General features: G+C 41.9%; 1 protein-coding gene across 9 annotated transcripts in view; it reads left to right on the top strand.

Annotated features, from left to right (window-relative positions):
• Positions 1-1,367: 1,367 nt before the first annotated feature.
• The window catches only part of greb1l (GREB1 like retinoic acid receptor coactivator), a 48,419-nt gene continuing 26,453 nt past the window's right edge, over positions 1,368-23,333 (top strand). For 5 of the 9 annotated variants that reach the window (XM_035908372.2, XM_035908374.2, XM_035908371.2 and 2 more), the window contains exon 1: positions 22,619-22,817. The gene's annotated coding sequence lies outside the window, so the exon portion shown is untranslated. Of the gene's footprint in view, positions 1,560-10,000; positions 10,649-17,764; positions 17,884-22,618; positions 22,818-23,333 lie in introns of those variants that run through there. The other 4 variants (XM_087832504.1, XM_006792103.3, XM_087832503.1 and 1 more) reach the window with 3 other exon arrangements.

Here is a 23,333-nt window from a genome sequence, read left to right as displayed (position 1 = left end):
CCCACATGGGCAAGCCAAATGCTTTCTGGCAAAAAGTTTTATGCTCACACAAAACAAAGACTGGGATTTTTGGAAGAGTAAAGGTGGGGTTTTAAAACCTAAGAAACCTATACCAGCTGTCAAACATGGTGGTAGTAGCATCATGCTTTGTGTCTGTTTTGCTGCCAGTGGCAGCAAAGGTTAAAATATCAATACTACAGGCACATACTGGCACATTACACAAAGTAGATGGAGTAGACAGAATTATGCCAATAGAATAAAAAATTCTAAATCGATTAAAAAATTCTTTCTTTCCTAATGTTTCTAAGTAAATAAATATGTTTGTTGTACAACCATTCTACCTTGGAAAATGTATAGTATAGGTATTAGAATACATGTTCCTGCAAGGTCGTTATAATTCAGGGAAGCCCCTATATGTCAATACAGGGTCTAGGAAGAGGTGCATTTTGTATCTAGCCTGTCCACGAGTTATTAATGTCCTCAGCCTATGGATCGTGCACACATGCACTTCTCGCTCTGATTTACTGTCTGTTCATTTGTTTCCTGTAAATGCTGCACATTTTTAAAAGCGCATCTATTGCACAAGAATTGTTTGCTGTACTGCGTAATAACTTGAGTGCAATTACCTTCAATGTCATTTTATTTATTCTTGATGTCATACGACAGGGGGCGATGTTTTACAATTTATCGAGAGAGCTCACTCGTTTTCAAGAACTTGAATAAGCCCATTGAGCTTGACTTTATGACAAGGGGCGCAAAGTCAACATGTCGCGTACGTTTCGTATTCATATTCCTTTATATGACCAGAAGTATCTATCAAAGCTATGCAGCATTAAAGACCATGCTTTCGTGTACCCCCAGTGTATTAATGATTTGTACCTACAGAGGGATCTGACAGCATTTTGATCTGAAAACCAAAAGCAGGTTTTGGACAGTTTGCGCAATCACCATACAATCACCTAAAGGTAAGTATGCATGTTTAAAAAAATGCAACTTAAACATAACCTTCATTTTCAGGTGTGTGTAGATATCTGTTCGTGTTTCGGTGAGATTATTGACTCGTTCTTTTCACTTTCTTGGCATGTTTATTCATTAGTCTTTCGTGCAAACTGTTTATTTTTCTTATATCTGCGAATTAACCGAGCAAATATCATGCTGTCGACGCTATATTGTAACGTAAAGTTAGTAGTACCTAATATAGTTCTTACTGCACGTTTAAACTATAATAATAATAATTTAAAAAAAAACTACTTATACATGTCGTCGATTGTTATTATTCATTTACTAGCTTTGGACGACCTCTTTTGCCTTTTTCCTCCCATTTGATAAACAAGCGATCACAAAGAACAGCCTTAGCCGAACTTCCGCTGATTTGAACCAAACGGTACGTACTGTAGCTTCCTGACGTCACGTTGTTGCTTCGTCGGCTGTGATCAGCTGTGAGCAGCCGAGCGCCCAAAGCAGCAGCAACGTTGGTACTGGCGTCGGAACCGGAGAGTGCAAGTTTACACACGGACCCCAATCCCCGTGGAAATGTGACTTGCTGCGTTACATATAAGGTAGGCTTGCGTTTGAACTGCGTTTTTTATTTTTATTTCTTATTTTCCTCGAGGCCTTAATTTTATTTTGGTGCAGTATAATTGGCACAAACCAGCAAGCCTTCTAAATCGGGATGTCATTGATGCTCAGCTGTAAACGCTGGCTCTCTCTCTCTCTCTCTCTCTCTATGTGTGTGTGTGTGTGTGTGTGTGTGTGTGTGTTTATATCTTTGTGGGAACCAAAAATTAGAAGTTTGCTATACTTGTGGGGAACAACAGCCCTTGGACCATAATCCTGGTCCTCACAAGTTGGAAGGTATTTTTTTGAGAGGTTTTAGTGACAGGGTTACAATTGGGTTATGGTTAGGTTTAGGGTAAGGGATATGGTTAGGCATTCATTTTTCATGGTTAGGATTAGGGTAAGGGGCTAGGGTAAGCATTATGTCAATTAGATGTCCCCACAAGATGTGTGTGAGAGAGTGCAGCCAAGCTTTAACATGATCATTTTAGCAATCAGTCCATTTATCCACTGTGATTGCTTCAGTACTTGTTGGTAATTATTCATTGTTAGGAAAGTCATGCCGACTGTGCCTGGAGCCAGGTCACTAATACTTGTGCGTGTGTCTGCTGAATACTATTACAGTTGCCTAAGGCTTGGTGTTGAAACAAGCTTCAGCAGCTTAGATAAAGTCATATCAGATAAGAGTGAGCAGCAGGTTTATTTGGAGCCTGTGCATATTACAACATTCTTCCATCCACAGCACATTTGGCACTGCACCAGATGCACGGGGGTGCTTACAGTAGACGTTCTGCTTATTTTTTACTGCTTCACAGCAGGAACTTTACATGAGTACAGTATCACATGAGTAATCATTCATTTGTCAATTAGCTGGGTGGCCTGTCTTGCGTGGAGCACGCGCAGCCCTGTCAAAGAGGACAAGGAATGGAGGGGTCAGGGGGGCTCTGAGTGCTGACCATCTGGCCCTTGGGGGGCTGGTTTCCTCACTGGCTGCCTTTGTTCCTGGTGAACAATTGGGACTTAATCTTGGTGGAGATAACTAAGGCCCTATGACAGCATTCGTGCACTAGGACAGGTCTCTCTCTTTAGCCTTGAAGGAGATGTCTCTTTCTCATGTTGCTTTGTGAAGGCTCTGACTGGCTTGCTTTCAGTGACTGTTGCATCTTAACTTTTTAATCTGCCGTCTCAAGTAAAGCTTTAAAAATTTCTAAGCTGTTGTTTCATTAAACACCTGAAGGTTCCCTCCCTTTTTCATAAAAACATGCACATCGGATCGTTCAAAACTACAAATTAAGTAAGATGCACCTCTTTTCTGTTCGCCTTCAAACGATGACCTATTTAAAATAATAACACATCTTATTTGGGCGGAGCATTAGCCGACCTTTTATTTCCTTACGATGCTGGTCTACATTCCTTTTCTTCCCCATCTACTCATCCATTGTTTTATTGTGTTGGAAACCTGTTGTGAGGCAAAGAGGTTTTCCAAAAAATGCAGCATGACATTTCGCTTGTGAAAAAAAAAAAAATTAACCAGGTTGTGGATAAATGACTATTTCACATCCATTCGTGCTCAGGCAATTGTCACCAGGGTAACAGATTGATTTATTTTCCTGTCATTATTCTCTCACTGTAATTTTTGGGGCTCTGCTTTTGGTGTTCATGTCGTGTTGTTTACTCAGTTGGCCTTGTGCCTTTCTCTTTTTTTCCTTCACAACGAAGATTCGTGTTCATTTGCTGTTATGACAAACCAGGCTCTGTCAGATCACTGAGGGTTGTATTAACTGTCATAACAAAAAAGATTCAAACCGACTGACTATCTATTTAATCAGTAACACGGTGGATTCAGTTTCCATGGTGGCTTCAAGCAAATTTTATATACCGATCAATGAAACTAAATCAGATCATCCACGATACCAGTTTTGAGATCACAAAAACACCTCCAGGGGGTAACCAGCAGATGCTTCTTTTGATCCTTTCTGAAGTACTTCTCAGTGAATGTGCCCTTTTCTGATCACGAGTGCAGATGGCACGAGGGACAAAATCCCAACTAGAGAGATCAGCGCTATTGTTTTCACACTTCTTCGGCTGCAGTGTGACAAGCCCCAGAAAACAGGTGGTCCTCAATATAGGCGCCATTCATCAAATTGCTGAGGCAGGAGTCATGACCCTCTATTCAGGTTTTATCCTCATATCCCGTGTTGTCAATACGATTGTGTCACCAAAACCTGTTCTGTCATCAAAAACGTAGTTCATTAAAATATCAGTGTTTCCATCAGTGCCACAGCAAGAAAAAGTAAGCACTAAAATTTGACTTGCATACTTAAACAAAAGTGTGTAAATTTTGTCAGCAGAACATCCTAAAAATATAAAAAAGTTTAAATATTCAGTATATAAAATGTGTGTTTTTACATCTATTTGTATTATTGAAATTATTACTGCATCTGCATTAATATCTCGGCAGCTTTACTGTTGCCGTTGTTTGAGGTTCAAGCTAATTGATATTGTTTTATATGTATTTTGTAGCTTTTTTAATTAAAGAAAAATTCAATTCATGGCATTTGTCTCACATATGTTGTTCTGTAGTGTGACTACAAGCTGGAAATGCAGTAAATTTCCATCCTTCCCTCCCTATAAAGAAGCATTATGTCCCACTTCTTGCAAACAGAGGTCAGGTCTCCTACAAAAAAAATGCTTGTTGGTAAATGCAAATAAATTACAGAGAAATCAAGGTTCACTTTCAGGAGAAGAAGATGTTTTCTGATTCCTAATGAGCTTTCTTTAGTGCTTTTTAGCGGTAACTGTATCTAATTTGACTGGCTAACCTTACCGTGTCACTGTATATCAAAGATTAACTGGCTCTTTTCAGCAAAACATGAAAATTTAAAGAGCATCTCAGCCATGATGTGCGAAGCCAAACGTGATCCACATGGATGCTCGTAAACTTTTAGCCTGTCTTTTTGTTTATTTTTATTGCGGGCCAAGAATGCCAGGAACACTGTGTTCACTTGTAATGTTGTGAGTCTAAATAAATGAAAGCAAATATTCAGACTACAGGGGCCACGTAAGGGCAGTATGTTTTTCTTTCTTCTGCAGAGAATCAGTTCACCGTGTGTTTTGAAGCTCTCATTCATCCGAGTGAATATTTAATATTTGGCATCTTGGTAATTTTAATTTTTCAATATCATCTCTGCGGAACCATGGAAACAGCAAACACTGTAGAAAGTGGTCCTCCATGTTTCCTTTTTAATGATTGTCTCTTGAAAAATGCATCATGAAAAGAAGAAGAAGAGGAGAAGCACAAATAAGGTTTGAGAAGAGCTGGGGAGCCTCCAGAGGGGAAGAGATGGGAGAAAAGGGTGAAAAAAGAAGTGGGAGTGATGAAGCTAGTAAGGCAGCTGGATGCAGACAGAATATTACTTTTCTTTATCCAAACCTGACACTTGTTCCTGTTGGATTAGTTAAATGTGTAAAACCTGAGTGTGAAGAGGAATGACCAAAAATGTGAAACTGTATGTACTGTATGCTGGTGTATGACACGCCTGACAACTGGATCATTAAAGCCAATCTCACAAAGGCCTGTGCCCCTCCCCCGGCTGAATGGAGATGTCAAAGGTCTGTGACCTCTTCCATTTATGTGCATTGATCCCGCTACCGGGGGAGGGCTTCTTCCTCTAAGCCCTCCACCATCAGCTGTTATGTCTTAGTTTCACCTGCAGGAAACTGAGCAATTATATCTGTTTTTTCATTTACTTCAGTAAACATTTCTTCTCTCTTACCAACCATTCTCACTACAGTACATACACGTTAACAGAAATTAGTACATAGTACTTATTCAGAGCCAAACTTGGGATTTTATGGCAAAGGAGGGTTGTACGTATTCAGTATCACACTATAAGGTTTGATGAATAAAAAATTAAGTGGGCATCAAAATCCAGAGCAATTTCATTTAAAACTTAGGCTATGTCCACACGTACACGGGTATTTTTGAAAACGGAGATTTTCCGTTTTCGTTTTAAAAAATAATCCCGTCCACACGTAAAGGCAGAAATGAAGGAAAACGCTGCTAGGAACATGCCAAAGCAGCAGGTGGCGCTATATTCCGAACCGTGTAGATTGGCCAATCAGAAATCTAGAAGCCTCGGTGGGAAAAAGTAAACAAAGCTGGGGCATAGAAACAGAACAGAGTGGTATGTGTGGAGGGACAGTAACTGTGTGTGTATATGTAAGCATTTAAACACTGCAGAGAGTACAATTAACAGTATTGTAGAAATTCATTTCACCGAAACAATAACGTGGCGCACACTGTGACGTCAAAAAAGGCGCACATCTTTGACGCTGCGTTTTCTGCGTTTTTCTCGTTCACGCATAAATGCAAAAACGGAGATTTAGAAAATATCCACCCTGGCCGCAGTTTTTAAAAATCTCCGTTTTCAGTGACCGAAAACGCCGTTTACGTGTGGACGAAAGGTGCAAACGCATAGAAAAATCTGCGTTTTCAAAAATACCCGGGTACGTGTGCGTTTCTGTTTGAAAACGCATCGTTTTCTCTCCGTTTGGCCTCCCGTCCACACTGAGACGGCGTTTTCCCCAAGGAAACAGCAGTTTTGAAAATGGAGCTGTCCCGTCGCAGTGTGGACACTCGAAAACGCTGACTTTCTACTATGACATATTTTAGTCATGTGATGCAGCCATGTGACCAATTAAACAAAGATGGCGGAGTGCATTATACAGCAGTTGTTTTGATTGCTCTCAATTTTGACAGCCCTAAAAAAGATTAATATCTGCTGCTCCAGATAGCTTTTCTTCAAGTTCTTTAATTCTCATTCGCTTTTGCGCATGCGCAGTACTGGAACGTAAGCGTTTTTGGCCGTTTCAATGTGGACACACAACTCAGTGAAAACGACTGAAAACGCTAGTTTGGACGTAGCCTTAGGCTGAACTTAATTTAACGCACCCCTTAAATAAAATGCAGATAATTAACTGTTTAACGTTATCCCCTCAGCTGACCATGAATTTGTGCTTCTGGGTGAGAGTCTGCTTCACACCTCAGTGTTTACGGCCTGCTCAGGAGCAAAGGGGAAACGGAAACGCTGTAAGGATGAAATTCCTCTGAGCTGAAAGAATGCCCCGTTTTTTCTCTCTCTCTCAGTCCTAGAGTGATCTAGCTTTTTGTGATGGATGAAAGGAACTTATATTCAAGAATGTAGGACATGTAAAATGTACAGGTGCAGCCAAAAACGCTGGGCTGAACATCCTGCTCTTTGTTGCAAAAGGAGATCTGTGATGCTAATCTTGGTGGTGTGTCGGTGTGTGTGTGTACATTTATGCATGAGTGCTACGCAACCACAGTAGACACCACTTCCTGTTGTCCTGTTATCTATGATTCTGACATGCAGGGAAGGCTCTTATCTGTCACTGCTGGATTTTGTGCTTGACTAACCAAATGACTTAGTGAACCTAATCCTTAGTTTATTTAAGCCTCCTGTTACCATGCTCATCCTCTATTCATACACTCCTTTTTGTGGTGCAGTTACAGAATATTATCATCCAGACTTTTGCGCTCTTTTCATCTGCACATGCACCCCCAGAAATGAATGAAAACGAGCTGGTTGTGCCAGGAAATGTGTCAAAGGTTCACCATGAAAGCGGGAGTTCATGCACGTATTTGTGGGGGAGTGATGGCATGTCAAGGTGAAGGAAGGACTCTCGCTGAACTCATGGAAAAAGAAATTAGATCTTGCAAATCACATTACAGTAGGATTGTGGCACAAAGTACAGACTCATGTCTACACTGTTCCTCCTTTTTTTTTTTTAAGCTCAATCTCTCAGATTTTTGTGGACTCCATTACAGCAATATGAACTCACGAAGCGCAAATTGTGCGTGTGTCTCCACTGAGAGCACTCAGTCATAATATATCCTCATTCTTGCCACTGAAACCTCGAAAGCATTCAGCGGAGAATCCCTTCTTGCACAACAGTGTTATGGAACAGTGTGTTCTCACAGGGTGTACTGCTGTATTCCCTGCCCATGCACAGATGCCAGCTCCAGCGGTACAGTACCTGCAGACAGAAATTTCAGCATGCAGCTACATATTCGTTTTAAAGAGCACAGCATGTGCTGTGCCACAGTCTGGATCACAGCACAATACTGTGAAGGAAAATTTACGGTTTTGCTTTCCGAATCTTCCAGATAAAATGATCTTATTGTGTTTTTGTTCATAGCATCTTGAAGTAAGCCATTTAAGCATTCTTGAAACAATATACTGGAGTGTTTCTAGTTTAAAGGGGCAATAAAGTAAGTGCTGGCGGCACAAGCATGTGACTTGAAAAAAAGGGAGAAAGGTTTAGTTTTGATGTCACTTGTTATAAATCTTTTTTTTTTCTTTTTTTATTTACTGCATCTTTACAGACCAGTTTTACTTGGGCAGGATTAGAAAAAGATTAGACATTTTCACAACATCAACACGTTTGAAGGCTTCATTTCATCTAAAGGTAATGACATAAGCACATGCCTTTTCCCTAAGTTGCCTGAGTTATGACTAGGGATGGGTATTGATAAGATTTTCACGATTCCGATTCCATTTTCGATTCTGTTTAACGATTCGATTCTTTATCGATTCTCTTATCGATTCTTTTTAAAAAAGGAGAACACTAAGGTCTAATAGCTTAGAAGTTTGTTTTATATCTTCTCTTTGAACAAGATAGAAATTTAGGAGTAACATGGCCTTACAAACCCAACAGTGAGATCTTAAGAGATCCACAGCCTACGGCTCTTCAATGGGGTGTCACAGGGTCCCCAGGAAAAAAAATTGTAAATGTAAAATAATAAAATAAATATTCTTCTGTAGCAATAACAAAGTATAACATCAATTATTCTGTAGCAATTACACAAGAATATCCAGTAATGTCCCTGCCTACAATTAAACACATTCACTTACCGAAAATCATCTGCTGTGACAAATGGGTGCAAACCTTTGACCACAAACTTAGTCACTGCTCGGTGACATTCGTCTATCCTGGTCTGAAAGGAGACGCTAACGGTAGACTGCAGTGAGAACTGCCAGCATCTGAGCCAGATTCTGTCTGTCTCTCTCATCATGGTCACCTAAATGCACAGTAATGGCAGGTTTTGTAATAAGGCAGATCGCGCTAACATAATATGCACTGTTAGTTGATTATTTACCTGCCGCATTAACGGGAGAGGACGTGCAAACGTTACCGCTGCTGCTGGGTTGAGATTCACGAGTCCGGAGCGGAATTAAAAACACGACATTCATTTAAGGTCATCGTGTGTTTTGTGAGCAAATGCTTTTGCATATTTGTAGTGTTTCCTCCCTTAAATGAAATATCTACTTTGCAAGTATTGCAAGTTGCCCTGTTGTCATCCATTCTCGTAAAGTAAAACCAAACTTTTGAGCGTTTGAGCCGCTTAGGCGCTGTGTTTCCTGCCAGGTAAATGACGCTCCGCAACGTGATGACGTCATTCGGGGCGACTGGAATCGATAAGGGAATCGTTTGCAAAAATGGCAAACAATTCCAAGGAATTGAAACACTGGGAACCGGTTCTCAACAAGAACCGGTTTTCGATACCCATCCCTAGTTATGACACTATTCTTCCAATTGGCCACATATTAAAAATTCCTGTCTAATAGTATGTTGGCCCAACTGTGTCCTGCCAAAATAGCATGGAAACATGATCTCTGGAGGTGCTTTTGGTGTCTGGCAAGGGACTTTGGCAGAAATCCACTCGGTAGGCTGTGGTCTGCGTTTAAGACGCTGATTGGTGAGCCACAGCTGAGCCCAGCATCCTTGTGCAACACTTTCAATTTTACTTGACAATGCATGAGGAGCTTCAGTTTCTTCCTTCTGAACAACTTTTTATTTTGTGGTCTTAAAGTACAGAACAACACTGTTTAAAAACTGCTTTTTTCCAGCAGCCATTAGTCAGATAAACATACCATAGCTTTGCTACATGTGTCTGTGTCTCTGCTGAAAATGTGAGTATGGATGACTCACTGCTGCAAAGTAAATCTACCTATAGGTACAAATAAAGTAACCTGAGCCTGAACCATTGCAATGAGATAAAAGAACAGCGGGTAGCTCTGCATGTTTGATTTGGCAGATTTTTTTGTTGTTGAATGTTCTTCCTGAGACAACCCCAAAAGGATTTGTATCCTCACCTGGGATCGAATCGAACCGATAAATTGAACTTTAGGCGAATGTCTAAAACACTATATTATGTCATAACTAAAGCAATTTCACTTCATCTGTCTGAATGTTCTGTTCACACAAGCAAGCAAAAGATTTATTTTTTTTAGCATTTACTGCTTTACATTTTGATTGGCATTGCAGTTTAGCTTTAAAATGTTCTTCTTATTACTCCCTCAGCTCTACCAAGCCCATTTAACACATACAGAAGTGGTCTGTTTTTGACTGCATGTCACATTTTATGTGACACGACAGCTATAATGGCATACAGCATTGCATATGATCATTAGTGTGTCTCTTAACTGCAGTGTTAATGGGTTTGGGTGTAGTGCTGTTTTTCCCCCTCCAGATGAGGAAATAAAACAATCAGAGTTAGTCTATAAAATGCAATCACCCCTAACGCATGTATCAGGAGAGAGCCGTCAGAGCCAAAGGCCAGGGGTCGGGTGGTACTCTGAAAGCCACGCCCACTGCAACCGAGGCCCAAAAAGCAAATAAGATCGCTTAATATTAGCTGGCTCAAAAATGTGAGCTTTTGCTATGTTAGCAAGCACTGTTATACGGCTAATGTTGTTTAAAATGCTTTAACTCGATTGACAGACGTTCAGTAGGCTAAAACTGACCTGTTAATATTTATGACCAAGAAAAAAAATTCAGCTTACTTCACATACATACACACACACACACACACAGGCAGTGGGTTAGGTTGGTATAAATTTTTCCTCTTGAAGTCTCAATTTTTCAGTTTAGCATGCTAAAAGTTTTTTAGTTATTTACCCAGGTTGTATTCAAGTGCTCTGCAACTTTCAGCCATTTGGTTTATTTTCAATTTATAACGAGAGGACGGAGTTGGCGACGATTACTTTCTGGATCAACAACAAAGGTAAAAGTATACCATGGCGTAGTGTACTGAAATGCTAAAAATGTGATTGAGTCGGGTAGCTAATGATGAGCTAGCTTCCTCTAATGCTAGCTGAAACTAGCATCAGTCTTTACTGTTATTGTTGGTACAGTAACAGTAAAGAGTATCAAAAAGACTGTTTTAATTCAGTTGTAACTGGTTCTTGTTTTTTATTTAGATTATAGGGCTTCTCCGAGGACTAATTTTATCAAATAAGTTGTTCATATTTTAGTACTTTTGAGCCACTATGTTGTTTGTTGCTGCATTGTGAATTTCTTATGTCCTCTTTCAAATTAAAAGCTCTGTAAGACAGAAGTCATTTCTGTCCCAGCAAGGCTTTTTCTTGTGAAACAATTGCAGGAACCCTGTGTCAAAAATTCAACCCAGTTTTAATATGAGAAAATGGGGTGTATGGAATTATTTATGGGTTTAACCAGCCAACCTTTGATGACTGATTACTAATTCACGTGTTATTCTGTCACCTTGTAAAATTAATGAGGGGGGTGAGAGGGCTTCAGAGAGGGAGAGAGTGATTATCCATCCCACAGGGATATTAGCAGAGAGAAGAGGACACTTTCGGGGAGGGCAGTGGGGCACAATCACAAAGTGTTTTCTCTATATTTCTGTATGCACACATTAGCGGAACAAGAGCCAAAAATAATGGGCAAAAGGTTAAGGAAGTGCTAGGGTAATCAGTTTCCAGTCCTTTAAAACAAACCACAGATTCAGTTAAAAGATGTTAAAAACTTCTATATGTTTATGCTGAGGCCACAGAGACTGAGGACTTTGTGAACTGTCCATTAACATAGTCTAATAAATAATTTGTCATTTATAGTTGGTTAATGTTTCTAGCCTGGCCATCCAACCATGTGCATGTGTCTTATGCGCACTGCAGAACTAAAGCATATACCAGCTCGCTGTTCAGCACTTGAGCACATTTTCAGCTCGAGTGTAGCCAGAAATAAAACATGCACACATTCACCAGACTATTTTATAAGTAGATCTGTGCATTCACTTTAACACCAAAACATGTTTTACACAAACATCCATCCATCCATCCATCTTCATCCGCTTTATCCGGGGCCGGGTCGCGGGGGCAGCAGCCTAAGCAAAGAGGCCCAGACCTCCCTCTCCCCAGCCACCTCCTCCAGCTCATCCGGGGGAACACCAAGGCGTTCCCAGGCCAGCCGAGAGATATAATCTCTCCAGCGTGTCCTGGGTCTGCCCCGGGGCCTCCTCCCGGTGGGACATGCCTGGAACACCTCACCCAGGAGGCGCCCAGGGGGCATCCTTACCAGATGCCCAAACCACCTCAGCTGGCTCCTTTCGATGTGGAGAAGCAGCGGCTCTACTCTGAGCCCCTCCCGGATGGCCGCACTTCTCACCCTATCTCTAAGGGAGATGCCAGCCACCCTTCGGAGGAAGCTCATTTCCGCCGCTTGTATCCGCGATCTCGTCCTTTCGGTCACTACCCACAGCTCGTGGCCATAGGTGAGGGTAGGGACGTAGATCGACTGGTAAATTGAGAGCTTCGCTTTTACACTCAGCTCCCTCTTCACCACGACGGACCGGTGCAGCGTCTGCATTACTGCAGCTGCAGCCCCAATCCGTCTGTCGATCTCCGGCTCCCTTCTCCCATCACTCGCGAACAAGACCCCGAGATACTTGAACTCCTCCACTTGGGGCAGGACCTCATCCCCGACCCGGAGTGGGCACTCCACCCTTTTCCGGCTGAGAACCATGGCCTCAGATTTGGAGGTGCTGATCCTCATTCCCGCTGCTTCACACTCGGCTGCGAACCGCTCCAGTGCGAGCTGGAGGCCCTCACCCGATGAAGCCAACAGAACCACATCATCCGCAAAAATCAGAGATGAGATCCTGAGGCCACCAAAGCAAAAGCCCTCCGCCACTTGGCTGCGCCTAGAAATCCTGTCCATAAAAATTATGAACAGAACCGGTGACAAAGGGCAGCCCTGGCGGAGCCCATCACCCACCGGGAACGAGTCCGACTTATTGCCGGCAATGCGAACCAAGCTCTTGCAACGGTTGTATAGGGATCGAATGGCCCGTAGCAATGGGCCAGACACCCCATACTCCCGCAACACCTCCCACAGGACACCCCGAGGGACACGGTCGAATGCCTTCTCCAAGTCCACAAAACACATGTAGACTGGTTGGGCAAACTCCCATGCACCCTCAAGTATCCTCGAGAGGATGAAGAGCTGGTCCAGTGTTCCGCGACCAGGACGAAAACCGCAGTGTTCCTCCTGCATCAGAGGTTCGACTAGCGGACGAACTCTCCTTTCCAGCACCCTGGCATAGACTTTCCCGGGGAGGCTGAGGAGTGTGATCCCCCTGTAGTTGGAACACACCCTCCGGTCCCCCTTCTTAAAGATGGGGACCACCACCCCGGTCTGCTAATCCACGGGTACTGCCCCTGATCTCCACGCAACATTGCAGAGGCGTGTCAGCCAGGACAGCCCTACAACGTCCAGAGCCTTCAGGAACTCGGGGCGGACCTCATCAACACCAGGGGCTCTGCCACCAAGGAGTTGTTTAACTGCCTCAGTGACCTCGCCCCCAGAAATTGGCGGGTCATTCCCCTCATCCCCAGACTCTGCTTCCTCCTTGGAAGACGCGTCAGTGGGATTAAGGAGGTCCTCGAAGTATTCCTTCCACCGCCTGACAATTTTCTCAGTCGACGTCAGCAGCGCTCCGCCAGCACTATACACAGTATAGCTTGGTTAGCCTGTGGGACTCCGGAGGCAGCCGACAGGTATCGACAGGCCAAGCGGAATGCGGCTCGGGCAGTGGCTGAAGCAAAAACTCGGGTGTGGGAGGAGTTCGGAGAGGCCATGGAAAAAGACTTTCGGACTGCCTCGAAGAGGTTCTGGCAAACCGTCAGGCGTCTCAGGAGGGACGCCTGACGGTTTGTCTGGGGGGCAAAAGCCCCCCAGACAACATAGCCCCTGGGATCCCTGGGACACACAAACCCCTCCACCACGATAAGGTTGCGATTCACGGAGGAGTTTTACACAAACACATACACATAAAGTGGATTTTCTTAGCCTTGCTGAACTTTATACATATTTTTTAATCTAAGTCTGTGTGGGTTTGGAGGTTTTGTGTAAGGTCTTTCTTGTGATTGTTAAGACTGATTGTGGAATAGAAAACTAATTGACCATCACCAATTTGCTGGCTCCACAATGCAGTGATGTACACATTCACCTCGTCTTTTCTGCGAGGTGGCACAGTTGCTTTTAGGGTTGGGTCAGGACCAGAGATGGGCAGTAACGCGTTACAAGTAACGCGTTACTGTAATCCGATTACTTTTTTCAAGTAACGAGTAAAGTAAGGGATTACTATTGCAAAAACGGTAATTAGATTACCGTTACTTTCCCGTAGGAACGCTGCGTTACTGCGTTACTAAAACCGTGATTTTCTTGCGAGAATGTCTCATGACAGTGACGTAAGCGAGTGCGACGTGCGTGACAACAGCTGTGTGCAGATCAACAATGGATCATATATCGAGTGCGGGAGAGAGTATGAGCGTGCAGCGTTTAAAGCGTGGAAGTACTGACCTTACTTTGAGTTTGATTCCATAAAAAGTGACAAAAACATTAGTGTCCGTTGTGCGTGGGAAGAAAACTTCTTTTTACAGCGAAAAAACCCCCCCTAAACTTCCAAGCAAGCACCGAGTGCGCTACGACGTAATGGGAAACTCACAGAGAAACTGCCGTATCCTTCCACTGACCGCTGCGGCACACCTGCACCAGGATAACCCTCCGCCTACCCTACTCCTGCTTTACAGGTGAAAATAGAGCAAAAGGACCGCTAGTCTTTGACTTTATTTATTTTCTGCTGTGTTTTACTTGCATCTGAAAGAGTGAGTGTAAACACAATATATATATATATTATGTGCTGGAATGTGCAGAAAATAGGTTTAAATGTTAAACTAATTTCTTCAAGTCAGAGAATGGTGCATATAATTAAAATTTTGCTTCATGCATAAAGGTAAAAGATTAAAACTAACAAAACAAGTTTTAAAAAGAGACTTTTCCATTTGATTACATTTTGTATGATGATTATGTAGAAAAAGTAGAATTGGGCTGAAAGATCTATCGCTTTATCACCTATTCAGGTTGTAAATCATGTTTTTAAAAAGTAACTAAGTAACTAAGTAACTAAGTAATTAATTACTTTTGAAAATAAGTAATCAGTAAAGTAACGGGATTACTTTTTTGGGGAAGTAATCAGTAATTAATTACTGATTACTTTTTTCAAGTAACTTGACCAACACTGGTCAGGACGAGCACCAAATCAAACACCAATCAGACCTCTTGTGAATAAGGGAACAGCTAAAAGTAGCATTTAATTTTAATAATCCAGCTGTGAAAATTGTAGCTGTGTGAATAATCTTTGCTTATGGGTTTGGGCTGATCAATCATGATGTTATTTTTGCTCCAATTGACATCTGAAAATCATTTTAACAACCCATTTGGTGTAATCTCTCTTAGATGTTGGAGTTGCAACACTGATGCACATTTCTTTTTTTCTTTTTTGTATGTGTATAATTTGTGTATAATTGTTAATGTGAGAGAACTTGATGTATGCTAACAGCAGCTGGAAACACTCAAGCTTTCAGCCAGATTTCCCGCGTCGCCTTGGCAGCATCTTTGCATTAGCCCATAGATGCTTTTCCAAAAAATGCTGCTGCCCACGCACACATAACCTTAATTACACAAACACGACCCCAAACAGGACATTACTCACTCATTCTCTCTCCCTTTTCATATTGAAACACAAGGTCAGTGAGTGTTCCTGCAGCCAGAATTGTGGGGGAGAGGGCTGACTGTAGCAGAAGGCTATACCATTGGCTGTTGCAGCCCGTCCAAGGCTAAGGTGACCAAGACCCAGCCATGTGCTGCGAGGACTCAGCGTTCCTCTGTGGCGGTGGAGGTCATTCTGTCTCGCTCTCACTCTCTGTAGCACCCTCGCTCTCTCTTCTCCATTATCTGTGCGAGGCACAATTTCAGCTTGAGTGCAGCCAGAAATAAAACATGCAGACATTCAACAGACTATTTTATAAGTAGATCTGTGCATTCGCTTTAACACAAAAACATGTTTTAGAGACTTTTTATTAAATTTTCATCCCTATTCAAAGAAAAACTTTTCCCAAAGCATGCTGATCATAATAATTTGAAGGGATTTTAAATATATGTTTTGGGGGTTTTTCTTTTAATTTGTCATGTCAGAATTTTTTTTACAAAAAAACTTGCAGCATATCAGGCTTTGATTTAGAAAAGTACAAAATACAAAATTAAATTCAGTTTTATTTATACAGCGTCAAATCAGAACAATAGTCGCCTCAAGATGCCTTATATTGTAATATAAACCCTACAATAATACTATATGTTTACCTATAATGACTATATCAGAGCAATGGGGAATTCTAAAACTACATTTAGCTGTGCTTGTAGTGCAATTGAGGCCTGTATTGTCTACAGTAGAAAGTTTTAAAATTCATTCAGATTGTCTTTATTTAGTTCTTTTACTGACGAGGTTATTTCATGAATGATTGTAAAACCTTTTTTTTATATATATATATAAAATCTCACATACCAAAATTACTAAGAGGCTCTTGGCTGGTAAAATTTCTCCTCTGGTGGAGGGACCCTGGGCAGGATGAAGTGATAACAGCTCTGAATAGGTTTACTGTCACTTTTTCAAATCGGCACGGTTTGTGTGCAGGGTCAAGCCCCAAACAAAGGCTGGACTGCTTCCATTGTCTGATTAAGACAAAAAGAGTCCTGCTGATGCTGTGGCTCTTGCTGCTGTAAGGACGACTGATGGGATTTAAGTGCGTGTCCCGTCACCGAGGGCAACCTGGTGCCTATTAATCGGGAGAATGGAGGAGATGTGGCGAGAGAGTGAGGGGGTAACGGGGGTGGGGTGCTGCCGATGCAGCAGTGCTGCCTGGGGTCAGGAAGAGGGGTATGATGGATACAGCTGATCGCCCTGTAAGGAAGTTTAGAGGGAAAGAGGAGGAGGCTCCTTCTCCAGGACATTAAGAAGCCTCTTTGTCATGCTGTCAGTCAAATAGATTCAAGGTGGCCGAGATCTTTTTCAGGAAGGAAAAGAAAGGAGAGGTCCCATTGTGAAAAGTGGATCTCTTTGGATGCCTGATAAACACAACAGACCTCTTTCTTATGTGCTCTCCATGAGTGTGTGCTGAAATTAAGTTAGTGTGTTGGATGTGTGAACCTTTGAGAGAGTGAGTTGTCCTTAAAGGGGGGAAAAGGTTTAAAGATAGATTTAGTGGAGAGCTAATGATTATTTTCATTATTATTTAACCTGCCAGTTGTCTTTATTAGTATCATTATCTGTCAATACAAGAACATGGATTCGGTCTTTTAAACCTCAAACAGCCGTCTTATTTTGAATTTAACGTATTTAAATAGTCGAGGAACTGAAGCATCACAGCTGAGAAACTCTAACTAGAACTTTGAGTCTTGTAAAATTAGTTAGTTGATTAAGTATCAGAAATGTTGACAATTAATTATCAATCGTCAAGATGAATTTGGGTAGATTTATACCTAGTACAAATTTTTCAGCAATTTATTTGGAAAAAAGATGAAGACCTCTGTTTAAAATAATAATAATTAATGAATTAAATAAAAAAAATAGTTTTTGAGAATTCAAAGAACAAGAGGCAGGATTGTGACTTTTTTCTCATAAATATCACTTTTAGAATTGTAAAAAGTTAGAATTGAGAATAAAGTACAAATTATGAGGATAAAGTTAATTGAAAAAGTCTGAATTCCTGGTTTAAAGTTAGAACTTTGTATTGGTTAATGTTGACTTTTTTTGGTTTGTTTTTTGTCTTAGAATCCCAAAGGGGTCATGACCCCCCCCCCCCCCCCCCCCAATTTTTTTTTTTTCAGGGCTCTTATTCTCTTCTGTACATTTCAGTTTCAGTAGTTTTTTAGTTTAATTTTCCAAAGTATAGTCTACAGGTACGTGCATATGTTGTAGAATGATGTAGTATAAAAGTTGTGGGAATGAATTTGTTTTAAAACAACACTCGGCCCTTTCCAGTGATCACCTCTGAAGTCTCTCACATCTTCAGCAACTCCATTTGACTGATGTTTGGTCTGCGTGGAGGATGGAGGGCAGCCCAGGCCAGCTCCTGGAACTGGAACATGACCCCTTTGCTGGTTTGTCATCTGATAAGCGTAAATGTTTTGATAGCGTTGGCCCTTTCACCATGATCCATGGATCTCTCTTTACACCCCATAACAAACAGGGCTGTCTAAACAGCACTTTATAGCCAGGACAAGGCCTGGTCAACCATTATCAAAGATCTAATCTGAAATGAGCCATTGGGTTCAGACCAGATGTTAGAAGTAGCTGTGAAAATGGTAGAGGCCAGTCATGAAATATGGATATTTACATGAATTTGGCTATAAAAAGCTTTTATTTTCTCTCTTTTATGCAAGGTCAGGAATGATTGACTTGTTTCCAGTCCTGGAGTAAAAAATGATGTTTTAGAGAATGTATTTTAACCACTTTAAATTCAAAGCAACAAATCTTTGTCTCCTTCGTCCTCTTGCCCTTTAGCATTGACCGGTGTTTGACTGCTGCCAGTGACAGCTTTACAGTATGCAATAGAACTTATTGTTGCCTTATTCAATATGGCTTCCCTGAATAAGTCTATAAATGTATTAGGGTCCTGTGTCTCTTTCCCTGTTGTTTCAGCTTAGGTGAACTGGCGTTCAACCCAGCAGTGTTGTAAAATGCAGATTGGGTTCACTAGCAGGCCTCCTGTTTTATTACACAGTCATGGACGCCATTGTAAATTATCGCTTGTCCTTCACTTTCATTCGATTATGCTAGCTGGGAAAATATTCTGCCACATAATCTAGAGGGTGGCAGATATTTTTTGCAAGTGATGATGCTTTCTGCAAGTCTAAAAGTTTGTTGCTACTATTTGTTTTTATGTGGGCTGATGAAAAAGATGCCCATCAACTTAAATTTGACATGTAACTTAGTAAATGATAGAAAATTAAATATGTGCAGTCTCTCACAGAATCAAAGTGCCTGGACTTGTTGCTTGATAAAGGCTGTAGAACATTCTCACAAGTGTGTCCTTCATTAATGACAAAAAAAGTGTAGTTTTATGCATCTCACTTGGATTTTTCCTCTAACTGATATCATAACTGGGAGGACGGGTGATACTAAACTTCCCGAATCAATTGGAAAAAATATTAATCCACATTAATATGCTACATTTGGCATATTGCTTCCTGTTGAGCGGCAATAAACGGTCAGTAAAGGTGGAGATTATTAGTCACACAAAATTTGGTTTTTTTATCAGGCAAACAGAGAAAAGTCCATAAAGATTTAGTTTATCATCCACTAAGACGCAGTTTTATCAATTATCAATGTAGTTGCAGATTAATTTAGATTTGAGTGAATAATCAATTTTAGCCAATCAGTCAACTGTTTCAGATATAGGATATTCAGTTATATCCTATAAAGAACATGCTAAAATATTAGTTATTCCTATAAACAAACAGCTGTAGTATACAGTGTTTTCCACTTTTTGAGTTTGTTTTCTACTTGCGTCACATTAGTTATCAATTTGGCAGACCTTCGGCACGAAATGATGCTGGCCCTTTGTCCATGGCTGAGATTTAGTTTAAGGTTAAATACCTTGCCCTTAAACTCTTCCTCTGGGCCACAGTGTGTGGCAAGGTCACCACTCCAATCAAGCTAGTGTTAACACAAAGACCGCTTGTCCCCTAATGAATTAGCTCTACAGTTTCTCAGCGAGTTAATACACCTCTCTCCAGACCCTCGCAGGCCTTTCCAGCCCTGCTGGCCTTTCACACGCACCCCCTAGCCCCTAATTTTTAAATGAGTTTTATAACTGGACAGTAAACCTCCAGTGGCTTAATGATGATGACTTCTTCATCTGCCCAAATGCTCCTTTTGTCCACCCCTCCTCCTGCCCAAGACCCTGCCCCCGTTCCCTCTGGTCACACCAAGCTTTAAACCTTGGTTCACCCCACTTTATAGTTGCGCAGATAATCTCCTACGACGCACAAATGTGCATGTGCACATGCGTGCACACACACACACACACAAATGGACCCTGGGGCTATTCTCTGCACTGAGCCCTGCTCTGTCTCTTTCTCAACGTCTTTCTTTCTGTTGCTGCTGACTTCAGCAATGGCATTCAACTGGAATGTTTGCCTTTGTTTGTTTGACTCACTGGAAAGCCATGAATGACCTTAGCTCATCTGCTATCCTCACTAGCACTGATTTGCACTTCAGGGCTCAGCAGGTAGCCCTGGGGAGTAGGAGTAGTATTTGGAGGAAGAGGGGGAGGTTTTGAAGAAGGTTTGGGGGTTTTAATAAGGAAATGAGACCGGCAGATTGTCAAATGCATAGCAAACAAAAGTGCAACTTGTAACACCTTTGACAGGTAGCCCACTTGTCGCTAGTAGAAATGGGTATTCTGTTACGGGAATTTCCATGTGGCGGTTTTGTCGTTTTCTTACTTGGGTTTTTTTTTTTTTTTTTTTTGACAGTATAGGACTCTTTTGTTATCATAACAGGGTTATTAGCACCGTGTCCGCTCATACATCTGATGGATCTGGATTCATTCTTAAAGTTGAAGCCTTGAGCTGCTGTGTAGCAACAGGCATCCTGTGTGCTTCCATCAGTCATGCATGCACTTGGTTAGACAGGTTGATGAGATTATATAATGGAGCAGATACAAGTGTAGGCAAATTTTCTTGTAGCTCAGTCCAGGGTTCGGCAACTGCTGACTCAGCTAAGTCAAAGCTCCGGCACTCCTCTAGGATTCCAAGAGAGGAAGAGCTCCACTTCCCTACCCCCTTCCAAATTTAAGAGCCCAGAAAGCCCAAGATCTCCCATTAATGCTGGTCATGTGACTTGTCTTTCCTCAGGTGGCAGTGGCAGGAATACTTCCCCTTTGTCCCCTTAGAGCTCAATACAGTGGTGAAGGATGGGCTCAGGGGCGGGCAAGCATTCAATCCACACTCTTTTGTTTTGCTGCACAGTGTCTTTTGAGGCCAAACAAAATGCGGGGTTTACTCATTATCTCCATTTTAAATGGGCTATTTAGGACAGGCCGTGTCAAAGTCAGAGGCTTAGAGATAAATCACGCTGACAGCTCTTTTCCCCCAGTTGAACTTGCGGTTGTGCTGGTGTCAGTTGAGTCTTTGTCAAAATTTCACTTTTATTGCAATGGATGGACTACTGCAGGTAGTCTGTGTTTACCACCCAAAAATGCCAATTATAATTTAATAAAGCGCCTGTGAGTCACTCTGATTTACTAAGTCTGGTCTAAATCAGCAGTTGCTTGGAAAATTTCACAGTCAAACTCAAACCCAGCATTTAGACAAATGTCTGACTGAGTGAAATGAGTGCATGAAGCACTAATGAATGCCCTGATTGGTTCATGTGGTGGTTTACAGCAGCCGTCACACTGAATGCGCTGCAATATACCCATTGGAGAGGAGGTGAGAAGAGCTCCACACAACTTGATTAAAACAACTGTTGACCGTGTCTGTGGTAATGAACTGGAACGTCAGTCACATGGCTCAGTGAAGCAGGAACCCGGGCCAGTAAAGGAAGATATCAGATAATGGAGTCATTTATAATAAAACCATGTTAGCATTTTATGACTTGTTGGAAGTCGTCTGGTCTTAAAAATAGCATTTTTAAGCCAAAATGATCAAATGTCTGTATGAAAGCGAGAGACCTAGAATCCTAGGTTCACTGTTGACTGTTTCTTCCCTGCTGGCAAGTACATGTGAGTTCACTTGCTGTTTACCTGACAAATTCTTGCAAACATTTCAGCAAGAAAACAAACACAGAAGCCTTTGGATGCTGCACAAATCATACTGACTCTACATGTTGAAGGCCAGAGCAAAATATTCTTGCATTTTCCACCCATTAGAAACAGTGAACAGTTTCCTGCTACTACAGATAGCCAATTGTCTTTCCCATTAAAAGTCAGGTAATTAAAGGTGTTGCAGAATTTCCGCTACCCCAGAAAGAGAAAGTTTGAGGAGTGTTTTCAACCTGACTCAAGAAAATACGGTGTAGACTGAGGTCATGTCAGCCTTAAGTCCTTCCTCTCTTGACAAAGTCATGCCAACTGTGATCACTGGGCTGTAATAAGATACAGTTCCCCAACATCTGCCAGCGCCTGTTGATTTGTGGTCCATTTCTGTTTATTTATTTTGACCAGATGAGCCTCCTGGTATTTATAGCAGGAGTAAAAGCCTAATGTGGGGTCAATCCTGGGTAAGGGCTATGGAGACAAAATGCCAAAGCTGACCTGACATTCTTGTCGGGGATAGATCCTTCCTGGTTCTGGAGTCTCTCCCACACACACACACACACACACACACACACACACACACACACACACACACACACACAAACAATAAAAAGCTGGGTGTGGCCGTGAGAGATTGAGTTGAGCATAGGATAGAAAGTTTGATTTAAAGACGTGTGCCCCCCTCCCCTCTCTTTGCTTCATTCTTTTTGAAAATGAAAACTTCCACATGACACAGTGCCCATGCAGGATGTCTTAACGTGCTGGGGGTCACACGTGGCAGGGCGCTGCAGCTGTGTGGCAGCGGGGAAATGTAGGCCCTCTCCTTTGTCATCTCCTCCCAACACACACACACACACACACACACAGAGAGCTCTGCAGGCCTCCAAGAGCATCTGTCACCACGGGGGGTCAGCAGGGCTGTAATGAATGAGCCCCCAGTGGATACCCTCCCTCTTTAGCAAATGGCGTGGGACGGAGGAAGGCCTAGGGGGAGGTCTCTGTGTGTGTGTGTGTGTGTGTGTTTGTTTGCATGGGAGAGAGAGAGGAGGGAGGGTTTCTGCTGCAACAAGGGAAAGAGTGGGATTTCCAGTTCTCTGTAGAGGATAATGACAAAGGTGGCTACCAGAAAGGACTGAAACTCCATATGCTGCCTGGATATCAAAAAATAAAAGGATTTACTATTTAACATGGATGATATTTGAACAGGTGGCTTCACGTTTGGGATTTACTACATTTGATTGGAATTTTAAGCTGCTCGAGGAGTCATGGAAGGTACAGCAGAAGCTTCTTAAAACTGTGCTGTGGGTCACATGTGGCCCTGATTCAGCATTATTGGTACAGGTTTTTTTTAGCACCTCATTCAGTTTGTTTTATTCTCACCGCCCCCCTCTCCAGCCCCCATCACTTTTTCTGTCATGTCAGAGAAGGTGTCCTTTTTAATGTTAAGTGTGTGTTGAAATTTTTCCCAAATTTGTGCAACAGCGAGGTGTAAATAAATATTTATGAAATTCCCCTTAAAACTGGCTAATTTCATTCAAACCCTGAATTAACTCATTTTCAGCTAGCTGCGTTTGTTTGATTAGCAAACATCAAATAAAGGCCAAGTGTCAAGTTTAATTGCTTGATATCAACATCTTTTCCTTTTTATAAATGCAATGTTAGACAAAACACATTACCTTGCATTTGTTTGACTTTCTTGCAAAGCATATGCTAAATCACAATGTTATTAAAATGGGTGGAGGGTAAGCAAGTTTAATCCTGCCTCTTTCCCTCTGTTTAAACATTGTA

The sequence above is a fragment of the Neolamprologus brichardi genome, chromosome 18 (assembly GCF_056152115.1).
Source record: "Neolamprologus brichardi isolate AB-2024 chromosome 18, ASM5615211v1, whole genome shotgun sequence".
Lineage (NCBI taxonomy): Eukaryota > Metazoa > Chordata > Actinopteri > Cichliformes > Cichlidae > Neolamprologus > Neolamprologus brichardi.
This window is presented reverse-complemented; position numbering and strand designations above follow the sequence as displayed.